The sequence below is a fragment of the Ambystoma mexicanum genome, chromosome 1p (genome assembly GCF_040938575.1).
Source record: "Ambystoma mexicanum isolate Mex_15411 chromosome 1p, UKY_AmexF1_1, whole genome shotgun sequence".
Taxonomy (NCBI): domain Eukaryota; kingdom Metazoa; phylum Chordata; class Amphibia; order Caudata; family Ambystomatidae; genus Ambystoma; species Ambystoma mexicanum.
In genome coordinates, this window is record NC_090921.1 from 169,151,957 (window position 1) to 169,170,945 (window position 18,989).

Sequence of the window (18,989 nt, forward strand, 5' to 3'; positions counted from 1 at the left end):
TCTTCCTCATCATTTTGTCGTAAGTACAGGAATTTGGCAATCACAGCACCAACCACAATTGCGTGTTTCACCAAATGTTCTAGACACCAGTTTGCTAAAAAGGAGTATATCCATTAATATCTTTGGGGTTATTGAAGATGTCCATCAATAATAATGAATCACCAGTTTTCACAAAATATGAACTAGTAGTTGCTGACATTAAGTGGGGTCAGGGATGCTCTTGAATCCGTCACTTTAACTTAATTGAATAAAGGCAGCCTTTAGAGCCTTTCGTCACCGGGGCAAGTAAACAAGGGAAGCCATCTACAAAAGGGGTTCACTTCTGCATACTTCTTGTAACATCCATATGTCATAGATTAGAAGTAGTTATTGTGCTTGATTACAGGCTCAGAACATAGTCATCCCCTAATGTTTCATGATAATATTTTGAAGAAGTCTGGTTCTGTGTTAGATTTAGCCTTGGTTGCAGCATGTTTGATAGCAGGGGCAACCAAATACCCGATCATTATCTATCCCTCTAGCCTATGCATTTTGCCATAATGGATGGCCAATATGCACATACTTCCTCGTTTGTCAAGTCACATCCAACATGTTTACTCTCCCCTTTGTTCTGATGTTGTGTATGATGTTAGTGGCTTTCCATCGGTAAGGAAGGATAGCTCAGGGGCAAAGTGTTTGTCTTAGAAACAAGACAAAGCAGCGCAACACAGGTTTGAATCCCAAACCCGTGCTTAGAAACCACTCGCTGGTATTAAGCGCGTTATAAATTAACAATAAATAAATAAAAATATATCATGGTCTAGTTTTAACAACATACAAGTTTGAGAACTAAGCTTTCAATGTGTACTGATTTAAAATATAGCACTGCTTAAAATATAGCACTGCATAAGTTAAGTCGTCATGACTAACAAATTCAGCTTGGGACATATCTTTTTCTTAAAGAAGGTATAGACCTCGTAAACAAGGTATTTGTCAAATAGTTTTAAAACATGATTTCTGTTTAAAGGCATGGAATATTTATCCGGGAATAACGTCACATTGTTCTCTACCATGAACCCATCAACCACTCTTTTATTTATGTCCTCGGCCTCCCTGAAGCTGTATGCAGTATCTACTTGTGTTGACTACACGCGCTACACTAGCTCAACATCGGTAACGTCCATGGATAAGATCCCATTACCTTCCGGTCCTGTCTGATAATCTCATGTTGTTAACTGCTGTGAAAGGGTCTGGATCTTGAACCTGTCAAGGGGGAGTGAGGACCCCTCCAAACCTGTGGTAGGCAGTTTTTCAGGGTGTATGCCAGAGCCGATCCCACCTCAGAGGTGGGAGGCCTCAGCCTATAATCACCCTGAGAATGAATTATGCAGTAGAAATGTTGGCATCACTGTCTTTTCCATCATACCCATCAGTCTCTTTTCTGGCCAACATTCTTTTACATATTTGAGAAGACCACAATGCTCTTAGAACTCTGCACAGAGCCCAGAACAAGCCGAGGAGCAGCTGAGAAACATCCGGTGTGAATGCCGTGGGAAGGAGCCAAGCCAGTAGAATGAAGAGTTGATTAACAGACATCACGGAGTGGATAATAATGAAGATAAAGGGGATGGACAAAGCAGGGACTTTAAATCTTTTGCATCTGAAACCCTAGAGAAAAGTGAAGGGAAGATTTGATAAGGGTGATGTGGGGAAAGCCAAGATCAGCATGGGTACAAAAACCATGTACTCAGACAGATGGATGAATGGTGTTCGGGAGAGGCCGGAAATAGAGTTGGTTGGCTGAGAGACCAGGCAGTGTAGAGAGGAAGGTGGAGAGGCATACTGTGGTAGTTGTAGAGTTGATGAGTGAGAGTGAAGGTAAGGTATTGTGTGTTAGAGAGTGAGAGGAGGGCAGGGGGAGTGCAGGTAAATAGTTTAAGTAGAAAGTGGTAAACAAGTGAGAGCATGGGAGAGAGGAAGGTAGCAAGATACAGAAGGTAGGCATAGTAGGGGAGGTTGGCGGAAAGGAAGGAAGAAGAAAGAAGAGAAAAGAGGGACAAAGGAGAGAAGGAGTGTGAGAAGAACTAAGGGATGACGGAGAGCGAGGGAAAGAGACGAGAGAGTAGTGAGATGGAACAGAGGGGAAGAAGACAAAAGAAGAGAGAGGGGAGAAGGAGACAGGGGAACGGGGAGGAGAGAAAGCAGATAGAGGGAACAGTAGAGAGAAAAGAGGAGAGGCAGGAGTGTGGGAAAGGATAGAAGTATGCGGTAAAGGAGAGGCAGAGAAAGATAGTATGTGGAAACATCATCCTAACATATTCTTTTGGATTTCAGTGTATCAATTTCAGTTGTGTTTTTCCAGTGTTAACAAAACATCAAATCGGTGTATATCAGTGTGTGTAGCTTTTTTGTGGAAATTAATGGAGCACAACAGTGTTTTTCCAGTGTATGTGAAAAACATGCGTTCATTAACATACATTCCTTTTTGGAGAAGAAATATCATGGGATATACAATGTTCTTAATGGACAGGCTATTGAGGGAACAGTCTCTCAAAGGGGTAAGAAAGCTGGCAAAACATGCCAATGAGCCACAAACCCTGGAAAGGATGTAGGCAATTTTGTGTACAGAATGATGCCCTGTATCAATATCCAGGGCAGGTTCTATGATGTCTGAGGTCCAGTGTGACAAAGGAGGTGCAAGGAGTAAAGACTGGAGGGGTGTCTGTACTTCTGCCCAATATATAGTTGGGGTAGAGGCAAAGAGCACCCCAGCCAAGGTTCTCTAATGGCAGCTAAGGATGAACAAACCAAGGCTGAGACTCAATGGAGGTGATGCAGGCTTGTCCTTAGGTACAGTGGATCCACATGCTCCCACAATGGAATGTCCACACACTAAGTTAGGTGATAACAGTTATTTTATTAAAGGATACCATTTCAGATAGTTATACACAAAATAAGACTCACTTTGTACTAGAAATCTAAAAAGGTAATTTAACTTAATAAATACAGTTCTATGTGGTACCACTGTTACCTTCAAATTCAATTGTAATGCACCTACTGCTGACATTTATTAAAAAGCATTTACATGATTAGGTCTAGGGTTAACTTCATAAAACATTACTGTAGAAAGGCAGGTAATATTTAGGACACAGGCAGAAAGGTTTCTTTAGTATAAAAAGGCAATACTGTGTGAGGATCCCCTACCTGGCCAACCTGTAAGGTAATGTTAAAGTGTACTTTATGGTGTATATTGCAGCCAGTCCAAATATGTTTATTAATAGTATGTTTCCCTTTCTACAGATCATACTACTCCAAAGTGCCTGGGAGGCCACAGGATAACAAGATCCAAGACGAATCTGGGACCCCTGCATGAATCCTAAGGATGGAAGATGCTCTGCCTCATCACAGTACCTTGGGTGCCTTGGCAGGGGAAGTGGTGGAGTTTCTGTCACGACCCTCGCCCAAAACCCCCTCTAGCAAACCCATTGGCCAGGTTGAGTCAGGACTCGGGCCTCTAGAGCCTGGCATCCTCTTCCAAAACACAGTGACAGTGAGCTTCTGGGGGAAGAAGAGGAAAGGAAGAATATCTCTGAGGAGGTGCAGTTGGTAGTGTGACTTAGAGATGTCGTAGATGTGAGAAGAGAAGGAGAGTGTGGCATCAACGACCCCAAGGTTTTTAGCGTCAGAGGCGGGAGCAGGAAGAGGGCCAATAGAGGCCGGCCAGAGAGTGACAGGAAAGGACGGAGCAGGTGTGCCAATGAGAAAAATCTCAGTTTTACTGGCATTAAGGCAGAGATCATTGGTGGCATACCACTCCTGGATAGCAGACAGTCAGACAGAAATGAGAGATGGAGAAGAAGTGGCAGAGGGGAGCCTACAATGAGCTCAGTGTCATCCGCATAGCACTGAAAGTTGGGGCAGAGAGCGACAATGTGGTGGTCAACAAGTGCCAGGTATTGGTTGAACAGCCAGGTAGAGAGGTTAGACCCCTGGGGAACACCATCGCTAGAGAGACAGAGGAGAGGAAGGACCCAAATTGGACCTGGGAGGGTCGATCAGAAAGGAAAGAGGTCAGCCAGGCCAGGGCCTGATCAGTGATACCCAGGTTATCACGCAGACGGTTGAGCAGGATGGCATGGTTGACCGTGTCAAAGGCAGAAGAGAGATAAACTAAGTTGTGGACACAGGGAGTATTAGAATCGAGGTTAGAGACCAGGTCTTCACTGATGTTCAGGAGTACAGTTTCCGTGCTTCGGAGCGGCTCTGAAGCCAGACTGATGGTCATGGAGGCAACCAACAGATTCAGTGTGAAGATTAAGCTGGGAGATGGCCAGCTTTTCCAAGAGTTTGTCCAGGAAAGGAGTGATGGAGATTGGGCGATAGTTAGCTGGGCAGGAGGGGTCGGCTGACGGCTTCTCAAGAAGTGCTTCAGGGGGGGAAGAGAATACTCCAGTGGCAAAGGAGTGGTTGCAGAAGTCAGCCAGAGCAGGAACCAGGGTGTCAATGTGTTCCTTGAAGGTTTTGGAGGAACAGGGGTGAACCTGTTTTGATGAGACTTTCATACATTAGACTTGTCTTGAAACCTCATCTGTGGAGAACAGGAGAAAGGCAGAGAAGGAGGCACAGGGTAGCCAAAGAGGGGCCAGAGGAAGAGCAGAGAGTAGAGGGAGGAGGGGGAGAGGAAGAGAGAGAGGACAGGATGTGCTGAGTTTTAGAGATGAAATGAGAAGCCAGAGCCGTGCATAGGGCATGTGAGGGGACAGGAGAGGTAGAGACTGCAGCAGGATTGGCCAGCTCCTTGCAGATTTTAAAGAGTTTGGCTGAGTTGTTGGATGCCGTAGAGGCGCAGGCTTGGATGAGTGCAACAAAGGTTTGTGCTCCTAGGATATGTATCAGCTACAGAGGGTTTGTGGGATTGAGGTAAGGGAGATCTTTCGGCTGAAAGGGAGCTTGAGTTGGTGTAACCTATAAAAGTTTCCGGAAGCTCCTCTTCCTCGTCCCTTTCTTCTGCATAATACCGCGTCTCACCTTGGATACTTCCCAAAGCATAACCCCCGGGTTCCCCGACCCATGTGATCCTCCCCCGCTTGTCCACCCCCAGGGTTGGGATCTGAGAGCGCCAGCCTGTCCCTGGCCACTTGAATAAGGGATTCTCAAAGGTCTACTTGGGAGAATACCCTCAGGTTTCTCACAATGGCCACTGTGTTGTCCATCAATATCATGACCTTCTTTCCCCATACAGAGGGCAGAAAGGCCTTCCGCGCTAGTCTGTTTGGCCTCAGCTCTAAAAGGTTGATGTGAAGTTTGATGGAGAACAACCACTGCTGATTTTCAGATCTTTGGCTTGGGCTCCCCACCCGAGAGTGACGCATCCGTAAGTACCATTTTCTCTGGCCTTGGTTGACAAAAAGGTTCTCCCTTCAGAATGTTGTCCTCGCAGACCCACTAGAGACGATCCTGCAAGACTTTGCTTGGAACCGGAAGAAGGTCTGATATCTTGCCCGAGAATTGAGACTACCAAATCCGGAGAGTCCATTGGAGGGATCTCATTCTCAGGCCTCAGGAAAATCCATGATGCCATGAGGCCTGGGCAACCTTAAAAAGTCAAAGGCTAGAAGACGCTGGGCACTCTGGAATTTGGTGACCATCTGCAGAATGTGCTGAGCCCTCACCTTTCGTGGCAAGACTTTTCCCAGGGATGCATGAAGACTGCTCCGATGAACTGGAGTCTTTGAGATGGCATCATGTGGCACTTATTGTAATTGAGGGAGAAGCAAAGTCTGTGGAGAGAGTTGCAGGGCTAGTTCAGGAGAACGTGCCCTGATCAGCCAAACGTCCAGGTAGGGTTAGATGTGAATCCCCCTCTCCTGAGACTCACTGTCAACACCACCATCAGCTTGGTGAAAACCCTTGGGGCGAAGGTTAGCCCGAATGGCAGAACTCAAAACTGATCATGAGAACCGCCAACGGCAAACCTCAGGTACTTTCTGTGCTTGTAATGGATAGGCACATGAAAGTAAGCATCCTGAAAGTCTAATGACACCATCCAATCCTGGAGCTGGAGGGCCTGAAGGATCTGAGAACGTGTGACCATCTTGAATTTGTCCTTCCGAGGAACTTGTTCAAGCATCTCAAGTCCAAGATGGGTCTCAATCCTCCATCCTTCTTGGGGATTAGGAAATAAGAAGAGTACCACCCTTTGTTCTTCTCCATTACAGGTACTGGTTCTTTAGCACCTTTCTCTAGCAGGCTCAAAAATGTCCTGCACAAGTAACAGATCTGGAACTTTGAATGAGTGGCTCCCCGGTGAATGGTCTTGAGGCATTTTTAAAAAGGGGAGGCAGTAACCCTGGCTACTGTTTCCAACGCCCACGCATCTGAAGTGATACCCCGCCACTCTTGCAGATACTGTGATAGTCTGCCTCCCACTGGGATCTTGTGGGTTAAGGCCTCAGAGGAGTTTTGAGGCGGCTGAAGCAGCGGCTGAGAGTAAAGTAGCCATTGCCTGGGTGGGCTTTGCACCTGTCCCTCATCCACCACAAGGGAATCTTCTTTGGCCCCTTTGTCTTGCCAGTCCTCTTGCTCTTCCAACTGAGGGGTAAAAATGAAAGGACCTATGTCAAGACCGGTGGGGGGGTCTGTACTTCCGCTCTCTATATGGTAGAGGAGAGGCACAGAGGACCCCAGCCAAGATTCTCGATTGTGGTAGCAATGGACGAGCAATCAAGGCCTAGCTTCTCAGGAGGTGATGCAGGCTGGTTCTTAAGTACAGTGTATCCCCAAGCCCCCACAAAGGAATGTCCACACACTGTATTACTGAAAACACAGTCTTTATATAAATAATATTCAAGGGTTATGTACACTTATCACAACAACGCACTTTGTGCTCAGGAAAACCAATAATGATAAATATCTACAATTCTAAAGTGGTACCACTAATATTAGACCTCATAACAGTGCATTCACAATACTGTAGCAATGGCACGCGGATCAATAAGAAGGAAACCAGCAATAGAGAGAGGAGAGATACCAGAGGGTTGAAACAATAGGCAGAAGACTGGCCCTTGCTACTGGACACAGTTCTGTGTGGAGATCCCCCCACCTGGGCAACCTGTAAAATAAAGAGATATAACACAAGCCCAGTCCATATATTGTTCAACAGTCTTATTCTCTCCTACAATGTTTTTACCCCCCCAATGTACCTGGTGGAGTCGAGTTCTTCGAAGAGGCGTTGACAGATCCTTCTTGAATGACCCCCTTTAAAGCAGGAGTCACGGATCGTCGAGAGGCGTCGAGAAACGTCGAAGACCTCGGGGTTCGGCGACGGGGAATCGACGGCCCTTCTTGAATGCCTTCCCTTTCAAGCGGGAGGCACGGGGCGTCGAACGTCCGTCGACAAACGAGGTAGAACGATGTCGAAGAGGCGGCAGCTTCGTCCGAGCGGTGCTCGTCGGCGTCGGGGCGTCGGCGTCCTGCAAGGCGGAGGTGTGCGGGGCACCTCGATGACAATAGTTCTGGACCGCAAAGATTGTAGAGACGGGAGCCCAGGAAGGGCGTCGAGTCGCTCGAGTCTTTGGGGTCGTGAGGTGGCGGGAAACCCACCGGCGGATTCTCCTCGGCGCGTTGGTCGTCCTCGACTTTCTCCGGCAGGACAAAAGCGGTCGACGGTACGGACGAGGGAGTCCTTCGAGTCAAATGTTCTTAGGCAAGGAGCGGACGGCTCCGGTCGTCGGCGGCTCGGCGTCAAGTGGTTCCCACGGCTGGGCAACACAACTTCGACGGGCCTCCAGCGGTTGCACAGACCTGCGAACCCTGGTCGACGGCAATGGACTTCGACAGCGTCGATGTCCGGGTGCTTTACTTCGGTCTCCTCGGCAGTCCCCTTCTCCGGTCGGCAGCCTTTCGATGGTCTGGCGTCCAGGGAGCTTCGGCGAAGATTCAGCGGTGCTCGATGGTCCCTCGGAGCACGGGAAGAGGGCGCCTAGCCAGGTCCTCTCTCGGGTCAGTCCTCGACGATTTCGACAACCTTCAGTTCCGTCGAAGCAAATGCCACAGCAAGTCTTCTTCTTCCAGCTGGACGTCGAGGATCAGCAAATCCAGTTACTCTTGAGTGGAGACTCAGCTTCTGAATGCTTCTGAACAATTTCCAGTGGTGAGAGGTCCCCAGATATACTATTCTGTCTCTCATCCACACTGCTGGCACACACACAGCAGCCAATCACACAGAAGGGCATTCATGCAGTCAGTCAGCCAATCAGGCACACAGTGCATTCAGGCCACACTCCTCCCTTTCAGACACTCACAACAAGGAATGTGGATTGGGACAAGTACCCAGCCATTCAACACTACACACTGCATTCAGGCCAGTTTCGGGCAGGGCTGTCTCAGTCTTTGTCTCTCATGCCAGAAACCAGACAACCACAACAAGGAGTGTATATTGGTCACACACTCCATTCACCCAGGTCCCACCCACAGGAGGTACCCATAACATACAGTCACTGGGAAGGCTCCAGTCAGTCTAGCTGGGCCTTCACAACAACACCATATATGGAACTTCCACCCAACAGCCAGCCAGGGGGAAGGGACAGAGCCAGGGCTTCCCAGGACTTTGGGAAAAACAAGACAACAGGCAATAGAAAGCAAGAGGCCACAGGGGCCATCTTGTTTCTATCAGGAATCAACTGATCCCAATGGCAGGCCTGGGTATCCCAAAATGGAGGACACCCAGAGCACCTGTCAAGTTTAGCATGGAGCTGCCACCAGCCCATACCCTGCTCTGTGGGCCACCCACAGGTGCCCAAAAACATACACTAGGGGCACAGGGTTGTACGAACTCTGGACCAGTCGCAGAACTTTCTCCAACGGCAACGGTACAGAGACTTTGTTGCCGGCCGCCTGGCCGAGAGCAACACCTCCATCACGTCTTCAGGGAGGTCCCAATCCTAATACCTCAACCTTTCAGAAGCCAAGCGTGAAGATTGAGGGATCTGACCTCTAGATGGAGAACCTGACCCACCTCCCATGAGAGCAGATCGTCTCGGTAGGGAAGACGACGTGGAGGGCAGATGGACAAGTCTAGAAGGTCCGGGTACCACGTCCTCTGGGGCAACGCCGGAGCAATGAGGATCATCCGGGAACCGAACCTCCGTAACCTCCGCAGCACTTGCGGGATGACGGGGACTGGAGGAAACGCGTACAGCAGTGGGAACGACCACTCCACCACGAATGCGTCTCCTAAGGCTCCTTTTGGAGGAAATTCCCGCGAGCAAAACCTTTCGCACTTCCGGTTGACACTGGAGGCGAAGAGATCCACTTGAGGGGTCCCCCAAAGGGCGAAGATATCTAGGAGAATCTCCTGAGCCAGCTCCCACTCGTGAGAGATCGTGCTCTGCCTGCTCAGAGCGTCCGCCGTCTCGTTGTCGTCTCCGGCCAGATGAACCGCTGAGATCGAAAATTCCTGCTGGATGGCCCAGAACTCGAGCTGCATCGCCTCCCTGCACAGCGGAAGTGACCCTGCCCCCCCTTTTTGTTGAGGTAGGGCATGGCCACCGTGTTGTCCGTTAGAATCTGGACACTCTTTCCGCGCACAGTCGGCAGAAAAGCCTTCAGGGCTAGCCTGACAGCCCTCAGCGCCAACAGATTGATATGGAGTCTGGACTCCGACGGAGACTAACGACCGCTGACTGTCAACTCGTTGGCATGAGCTCCCCATCCCGTGAGGGATGCGTCCGTCACGATCGTCACCTCCGGCCAGGGCAGCCAAAATGGGGCCCCCTTCATCAGATTGCCCTCGACGGCCCACCACAGAAGGTCCCGGGCTACCGAGGACGGCACCTGAATAGGGTCCGACAGCCTGCTGGAGGACTGAGACCACTGGAGCTTGAGTGCCCACTACAAAGATCTCATCCGCAGACGAGCCTCTGGCACCAGAAGAATGCAGGATGCCGTGAGGCCGAGCAGTCTCAAGAACTCGGACGCTGGGAGATTCTGGGCAAACTGAAACTTGTGCACCATCTGCTGAATGTGAAGAGCCCTCACCTGAGGAGTAAAACACTGCCCCAGGGACGTGTCGAGCACTGCTCCGATGTACTGGAGCCGCTGCGTTGGTGTCAAATGGGACTTCTTTAAATTGAGGGAGAAGCCCAGCCTGTGAATGGAGTGACAGGTGAATGATCCAGGACTTGCTCGGGAGAGCTCCCCCTGATCAACCAATCGTCCACGTAGGGGTAGACGTGAATCCCCCCTTTCCTGAGATGCGCTGCCACCACCACCACCATGAGCTTGGTGAAAACCCTCGGGGCGGAGGTCAATCCGAACGGCAGGACACGAAACTAAAAGTGCGAGTCGCCAACCGCGAACCTCAGGTACTTCTTGTGCTTGGGATGGATCGGCACATGGAAGTAAGCATCCTTGAGGTCGAGAGACACCAACCAGTCCTGAAGTTGAAGGGCCTGGAGGACTTGAGAAAGAGCCACCATCTTGAACTTGTCCTTCCTGAGGAGTTTGTTCAAACCGCGCAAGTCCATGATGGGTCTCAATCCCCCGTCTTTCTCCGATATCAAAAAATAAGGGGAATACCATCCCTTGTTCCTCTCCGCTACAGGCACCAGTTCTATGGCGCCTTTCTCCAGCAGGGCTTGAATTTCCTGCGCAAGGAGCGGATCCAGACTCTTCAAAGAGAGGCTCCCTGGTGGATTGTCGTGAGGCCTCTGCCGAAAAGGAAGACAGTAGCCGTGGGTTATGATCTCCAGAACCCACACATCCGAAGTAATGGCTTGCCACTCTACAAGATGCTGCGCCAGCCTTCCCCCAACCGGCGAACCATGGGACCTGGCCTCATGACTGAGTGGTAGCAGCTGCAGCGTTGCTTGAGGGTAAAGAGGCAACTGCCCGAGCGGCCTTGGCACCTCGAGTACCTTTATTTCCACCTCTGGCACTCTTACGATGCCCTCTTTGACTGCTAGCTCCCTCGCTTTACTGAAGGACGAGTAATAGCGAAAGGAACCTCCCCTCCATTGCTGTCCTCTAGGACAAAAAGGCGGAGGTTGGCGAACTGCAGCGCCCAATGACTTCGCTGCAGCTTTGGAGGTCTGCAACCTCTCAAGGCTCTTGTCAGCCTTGCTGCCAAAAAGGTGTTCACCGTCAAAGGGCATGTTGAGGAGCCGGGACTGCACATCAGGAGCGAACCCAGAATTCCGCAACCACGCAAACCTGCGCATTACGGTGCTCGCCGCCATGGACCGGCTGACACAATCCGCCAAGTCCAAACCCGACTGAACGGCCTCACACATGGCATCCTTGCCATCCTAAACCATAGCAAGGAAACCATCCCGTTCGTCCCCTTCGGGAATATGTTCAGCCGCTAATGCAACACAGTTCCACCGAGTGTGTGTGAAACGAGACAAGGCACATATGGAGTTGGCCGCCTGAAGCACCATACCCCCCGAAGAAAACACTTTCTTTGGGGGGGTCGTCAAAACGTTTGTCGTCCCAATCCGGAGGGATGGTAGGATACGACGCCTGCTTTGCCGGGGCCGTAGCCGCCAGCACCACCAAACTCTCCGGAGTGGGGTGCCTAGACAAGTAGCAGGGGTCGCTACTGGCTGGACGGTATTTTCGCGACAAAGACTTGCCCACTGCCGGGAGACTCTCCGGAGCAGTCCAAGCAGCTGCCACCCTTCTCTGCAGAGCCATATGAAAAGGCAAAACCGGGTCAGTGGGTGGACCGAGATCAAGGATGACCGTGAGATCATCCTGAACGAACTCCCCTGGGGGAGCTGACCACCCCAAGTACTCGGTAACCCGAGACATAAGGCACCGATATGAAGAATCGGCATGAGTACCAGGCTCCGGCTGACAAAACTCCACCTCCGGAGAGGTGTCCAGTCCACTGACATCATGCAGCGACTGCCTCAGGTCATCAAACTGACTATGGCCCGAGATAAGGTCATCTGTAACCTTAACCGTACCAGGCCTCCCTCAGAGCCTTCATCACCCTCTGAAATGTACCCCAGGCGGGGAGAGGAAGACCTCTGTGGACCAAAGCAGTGCCGGACCTTAGCCATAGCCTTTCTAGGGGCAAACCCTGTGCCATGGGGCCCCTCTGACACCACCGCCTCGAAATGCGTCGAGGACGCCAAACGAGTCCGCGCCGGCGTCGACAGAAAAGGCGTCGAGGGCGCCGAACGAGTTGGCGCCAGCTTCGACAGAAACGGTGCCGACGTCGAGCGAATCGGCGTCGACGTCAGCTGCAGCGCCGCCAGCATCGGCAGCGTCGACACAGTCCTCGAAAGCCGGAGCTCCGAGCGTGTCTCTCGACAACCTAGGCGCCGACGGCGTTGACGACCCCCTCGAAGGCGGAGCCTCGAGAGAAATCGTCGACGACCTTGGCGCCACAGGCGTCGACGTCTTCCTCGAAGACGGCACAGGATCACGCGGTCTTGAGCTCGTCGAGGACCGGGACCTGGCACAGGCATGCGAGAACGGCTACCCTTGTCCGAGCGGGACCTCTCCCGCGAGCTGTGCCGACCCCCCGAGCCCAAAGACGTATGAGCGGTGTCTCTCGACCAGTGCCGACCGACCCCACTCGGAGGCGCGGACGGACCGGTGCCCTGCGATTCAAGAATCGCTAGCATCTGCTTCACGAAGGAAGCCCATTCCTCCGGTGTTGCTTGCATGGAGGGATAAGCGACCCGCCGACGGGCAGAGTCCTCGGAAGAGGACGGGGAAGGCGACCTATGCTGGCGCTTCCGGGAATGCCTCGAAGAGGCAGAGGAGTGGCGAGACCGACTCCTGGAAGGAGACCCACAGGACTTCCGACGATGACGGGGAGAGTCGCCCCTCGAGTCATCCGTCGAAAGCCCCGCAGACCTCGACTTCCGGGGCTTAGACACCCGGCCTACCGACAGCATCTTCTTGCGTTCCCGCAAGGCCTTTGCCGTGAGCGACTGGCAGTCGACACAGTCGTCCGTATCGTGGGCCTCCCCGAGGCACCAGAGGCAGGCGTTGTGCGAGTCCGTGACCGACATCTTAGACCCACAGTCCCCGCAGTTCTTGAAGCCCGGACGCGGGGTTGAAGATGAGAAAGACATCGCCACAAACAGGTGTTCACAACAAACCGAACAGGTTCAATGAACCGAGAATAGAAAACAGCAAACTCCAACGAGTCGAGGCGTACCGAGATTTACGAAGCGAACACGTTCGCGGAAAAAACGGAACTGAGGCTATGGGCGTCGTGCGTCCTACTTATCACATCGGGTGACGTCGGCCGTCGGAGGAGGTCCTCGGGGACGGCGCATTAACGTCATCGACGCAGACGCCAAAGATTTTCTGAAGCAGCACAGCTGTGGACATTACTGGTCATAGATATGGAATACGTCGGAGGACCCAATCCCCTCGAAGATCCTCTCTTCGTGGAAGACGTATTGGAGGGCAGATGGACATGTCCAGAAGGTCCGGGTACCACGTCCTCCTGGCCCAATCCGACGCAATCAGGATAATGGTTTTCCTGAACTTTCTCAACCTCCCGATTACATGAGGAATCACCGGGACTGGAGGAAACGTGTATAGGAGCGGAAATGCCCAGTCCACCATGAACACGTCCCCATAGAGCTCCTCTTTGAGGAAATTCCCTTGAGCAGTACAGTTCGCATTTCCTGTTGACACTGGTCGCAAACAGATCCACTTGAGGGGTTCTCCAAAGGACAGATATTTCTTGAAGGACTTCCTGAGCTAGTTCCCACTCGTGAGATACTGTGCTCTGCCTGCTCAGAGTGTCTGCCGCAGTGTTCTGCTCTCTGGCTAGGTGAACTGCCGATAGAGAGATTCCTTCTTGCATTGCCCAGAACCAGAGCTGCATTGCCTCTCTGCACAGTGGTACTGATCCTACGCCTCCCTTCTTGTTGAGGTAGTACAAGGCCACTGTGTTGTCCGTCATTATCAGGACATTCCTTCCCTGTACAGAGGGCGGAAAGGCCTTCAGCGCTGGTCCGATTGCCCTCCGATTCAAAAGGTTGATGTGTAGTTTGGACTCCGATGGAGACCAACGACCGCTGATTGTCAGATCGTTGGTGTGGGCTCCCCACTCCTTGAGTGAGGCGTCCAACACTACTGTTATCTACGGCCATAGTTGCCAAAAAGGTTCTCCCTTGAGGATATTTTCCTTGCCAACCCACCATAGAAGATCTTGAGCCACTTTGGCCGGGACTCGCAGAAGATCTGACATCTCCCCTGAAAATTGGGACCATTGAGTCCTGAGGGCCCATTCAAGGGATCTCATCCTCAATCTGGCCTCTGGCACCAGAGAAATGTAGGATGCCATGAGGCCTAGCAACCTTAAAAAATCGAATCCCGGCAGATGTTGGGCATTTTGAAAGTTTGTTACCATCTGCAGAATGTGGTGAGCTCTCTCCTCAGGAGGCGAGGCTTTTCCCTGAGGAAGTATCCAGGACTGCTCCGATGAAATGGAGTCTTTGGCTTGGAATCATTTGTGACTTCTTGTAATTGAGGGAGGAGCCCAGTCTGTGTAAGAAGTGGTAGGTCATGGCCAGATGTTCCTGTGCTCATTTGAGTGAACTTGCCCCGATTAGCCAATCGTCCAGGTAAGGGTAGATGTGAATCACCCTTCTCCTGATACTCACTGCCACTACCGCCATCAGCTTGGTGAACATCCTTGGGGCGGAGGTCAGCCCAAATGGCAGAATCCGAAACTGATAGTGAGAACCGCCAACTGGGAACCTCAGGATCTTTCTGTGCTTGAGATGGATTGGCACATGAAAGTAAGCATCCTGAAAAGTCCAATGAAATCAGCCAGTCCTGAAGCTGAAGAGCCTGAAGGATCTGCAAAAGGGTCACCATCTTGAACTTGTCCTTCCTGAGGAATTTTTAAGTCTAAGATGGGTCTCAAAATACGGGGAGTACCAACCCTTGTTCCTTTCCGCTAAAGGTACATGTTCTATTGCATCTTTCTCTATCAGGGTTGAAATCTCCTGCACAAGGAGCGGGTCTGGAATTTTAACAGAGTTGGCTCCCAGTGGATGATCTTGAGGTCTTTGATGAAAAGGAAGGCTGTAACCATGGGTCACTATCTCTAGCGCCCAGGCATCTGACGTAATGCCCCGCCATTCGTTCAGATACCGAGTGATTCTGTCACCCACCGGGGTCTTGTGGGTGAAGACCTCAAAGTGGCTTTGCAGTGTCTGAGGAGGTAGTAGCCGCTGCTGGGGCTGATTTAGCACCTCTCGCCTTTCCACCACAAAGGGGTTTTCTCTGTTGGACTCTTTGACGGGCCTGCCCCCTCCTTTTTTCAAAAGAGAAGTATAAACGAAAGGGACGACTCCTCCAGGAAGCCTGTGTAGGAGTGTTGTTGAGGCTGTCTTATAGCGGCGCGAAGTGATTTTGCTGCCGCTTTCGAGGTCTGCAGCTTCTCCAAGCTCTCATCCACCTTGCTGCCGAACAACCTCAAGCCGTCAAAGGTCATATTGAGTAATCTGGACTGCACATCAGGTGCAAGCCAGATTTTCTCAGCCTTGCAAATCTGCGTAGGACCGTGCTAGATGCCATGAACCTGCTTACACTATCAGCAGTGTCCAGTCCTGACTGGAGGCATTCCTCCATAGCCTCTTTCCCATCTTTCACTATCGCCAGGAAACCATCCCGTTCCTCACCCTCCGGAATGTGTTCAGCCGCTTATGTCATACAGTCCCACTGAGTGTATTTAAATCTTGCCAAAGTGCAAGTTACATTAGTCGATTTAAGAGCCATACTGCCCGAAGAAATCCTCTGAGTCCTAAAAAAATGCTTAGACGCAGAGAAAATAACCTTGAAATGAGTAACTGTGTGCGATGCACATATTCTCCAATGGAAACAACTTAAAGTCAATTGCTGACAAAATGACGTTCAGTTGTTGACTATAAGAGAACGGGACAGGGCTTCCTTGTGACTCGTCCTTATGGTTTGTCATGTGTTTGCTTTCTTTTTAAAGGTTTATTTAAACCAATAAAAATAAATTTTAAAAAAATAAAATAAATAAAAAAGAAAAGACTTTCCGGGCCCAAGCATCAACTTTTTTATCATCCCTATCTGGTGGTATTGAAGGTAAGCTGACTGCCTAGTGGAGGTTGCAGCTTGTACCACTAAACTTTCAGTAGAGGGATGTTTAGATAGATATTCAGGATCTGTTGAAAATGGTCAGTACTTTGCCACACATTTTTTATTTACTGCCGAACCCGAATAAGGGGTATCCCAATTTGTCATCACCCTTTTTTGCCGTGCCTTATGGAACGGGAGAACAGGATCCTTTTGAGCTCCCTCGGTCAGGAAATTAGTCATATCATCCTGGTCGAAACTTGGGGAAGCTGCTTTCCAACCCATGAAATCAATAACCCTTCCCATGAGATTCCTATATCCAGGATCTGCATGATCTGCAGAGTCTGGTTTCCCAAATTCCACTTCAGGGGAATTGTCTAGGCCACTGGCATTTTGAAGACAATCATAAAGACCTGTCATCTTGGTATTCGGGTCTATTAACTCTTCAGGAACCTCCCTGGCTCCAAACCTAACCCCAGCTGAAGGTACATCCTATTTAGAGAACTGCTCTTCAAAAATAGATGTCATAGATTTGAAAAATTCCTGACTGGGTTGAGGCTGGAAAATCTTTTTTGGTAAAGGGGGTGGCACCGACTTAGGCTTGGACAATGGCATTGACTTTGGCATTGGTATTAAGGAATGCCTCGATAATGGCATTGAAGGCGTCGATGGAAGGGACGCTGGCTTCGATGTTTTCGAAGGAGGCTTTGATGTTTTCGAAGGAGGCTTCGATGCCGTCGAAGTAGGCTTTTACACTGTCGAAGGTATCAATGCCATTTTCATTGGCAGCTTTGACGTTATCGTTGTGGACTGTGTCAAGCCGGATTTCGACTCCGACGTCGATTCCGCTACCCCCGATTTTTGCACCGGTGGTTGAGCCTTTACATGAGGTGTCGGAGAACTTTCTCCTGAAGACACCCTCGACTGTTTGTTGGATCTCGTGTGCCTGGTCTATGATCTCCCTCTTCCACTTTTGGAGTGGGCAAGGTCATGATCTCCATGTGACTTTTTCGAGGGGGTCTGGGCCTCTTTCTTGAATATTTTAAGCATTGAAGCCCTAAAGGCCTCCCATTTTTCAGGGGAATCGTGGTTGGAGGGATAAGTCAGCCTTATCTCAGAAGAAGAGTAAGAGGAGGAAGAAGACCTGTGACGTTGCTTTTTTGACTTTATGGAGGAAGACAAGGAGGATTTCCTCGAGCGACTCTTGGACCTCGACCTCCTCGACCCATGTCGAGATTTTCCCAAATCATTTTGTTTTTTTGAAGACCTATAAGATTCCTCCCCCACTGCTAGCTTACCTTTCCGTTCCCTAAAAGCCTTATTGGACATGGCCTGACAGGAACTACATTCGTCAACCCAATGGTCGGGGCTGAGACACCAAAGGCAACTCCGATGGGGGTCGGTAATTGACATTTTCCTACCACACTTCAGACATTTTTTGTCTTGGGTGTGGTTGGAGTAGATTACGAGGACATTGTCGAAAAAAAAACCTGATGCGCCATTCTGTGACACGAAGCAGTGCTCGGAAAAACAGAACTGAGGTAACAGGCGCGGCTTGAACCCTTTATACAGCGGGTGGCATCGACTCTCGACGGCGGCCCTCGAAGGACTACGACTCTGCCGCCTCGAACACAGCGCCCTCTGGTGAATTTTCTTTCCGAAGCAGCAAAGGTGGGAGACAAGATATCTAAGATGAGGAATACGTGGGAAGACACAATCCATAAGAAACATTTTCTGTCATTTCTTTCGCTATCTTTCCAACTGGCTTTGTTTTCTTGTGTTGTTTTATTTTTGCCATTTCGCTTCTCTCCTCCTCTTTTCTCTTTTGAGCTCCACCAGTTTTGTGTTAAACCATTTCTGGTGATTTTTATTGGGTCTTAGTAATCTGTTTCTCAGGGGGGCTTTTAAGTCCATCCGTTGCTTTGCCTGGGAATTCAATGTGGTGATTCATTTATCGCTAGAGTCATGTTCCTTAGGTTCTTTGAGTATATTCTCTATATGTTGTTTTAAGTGTTGTGGTTCAAATTTATTGTAATTCCTGCAGCTCACCTTTTTTGGTTCATTAGCGAAGTTGTTCTTAGAGGGTGGGTTTAGCATCAGTGAGAAGGTGACTAAGAAGTGGTCTGACCATATGCAGGGTTGTGTGACAAAATCACTGGTCTCTAAGTTGTTGGTGAGGATCCAGTCTAATTGGTTGCCGGATGATGATGAGTAATACGTGGGAGGACACAATCCATTCGACATATGTTTTGGGTTTTGGGATTTTGAGGTTCACCGCCTTTCGGTTCTTCAGTGCTGCAGCCGCACCACAGACCTCAGGATGGCTTCTGGCAGCCTGTACACGACCACTGGGCTAGCCTGCAGTCCCTCAGCAAGTCTGGACCCTCGGGACACTTTCTTCATTGATTGGTGGCGAGAAACCCACCAGAGGACACTACTCTGCAGAGAGCGACCCTGGATCTTCTCCAGAGTGGAAAAGTGGATTGATGTTGTGGAAGCAGTGCCCCTTGAAGGATTCTTCAGTTGGTTGGATTTTTGGCAGCTCCGGGTGTCGGGCAGCACTATGCCAGAGTACCCCCTCTTCCAGTGATACTGAGCAGCTTGGCTTCAAGCGATGACAAACACTCCTCCGGACCATGTGCGACACAGATGGACATCTGGGCCTCAAGATGTCCTCTTCTGAATCCATGAATATCCCTTTTCCGGATGGCAGAGATATAGGACTGGCTTCCAGGACACTTCGGGTGAAGAGCAGCAGTTGCGCAATGTCCCCTCATAGCTACGGCAAAAGATTGTAAATCCAGGTCCTCTCTGGTTCAGTCCTTGAGTCAACAAAGCAGCCATTGGATTTCAGTAAGGAGTTGCAGCCGCAGACTTCTTCCTCCAGCTGGACCCAGGATACAAGTTTAAGATTACTTCAGCTT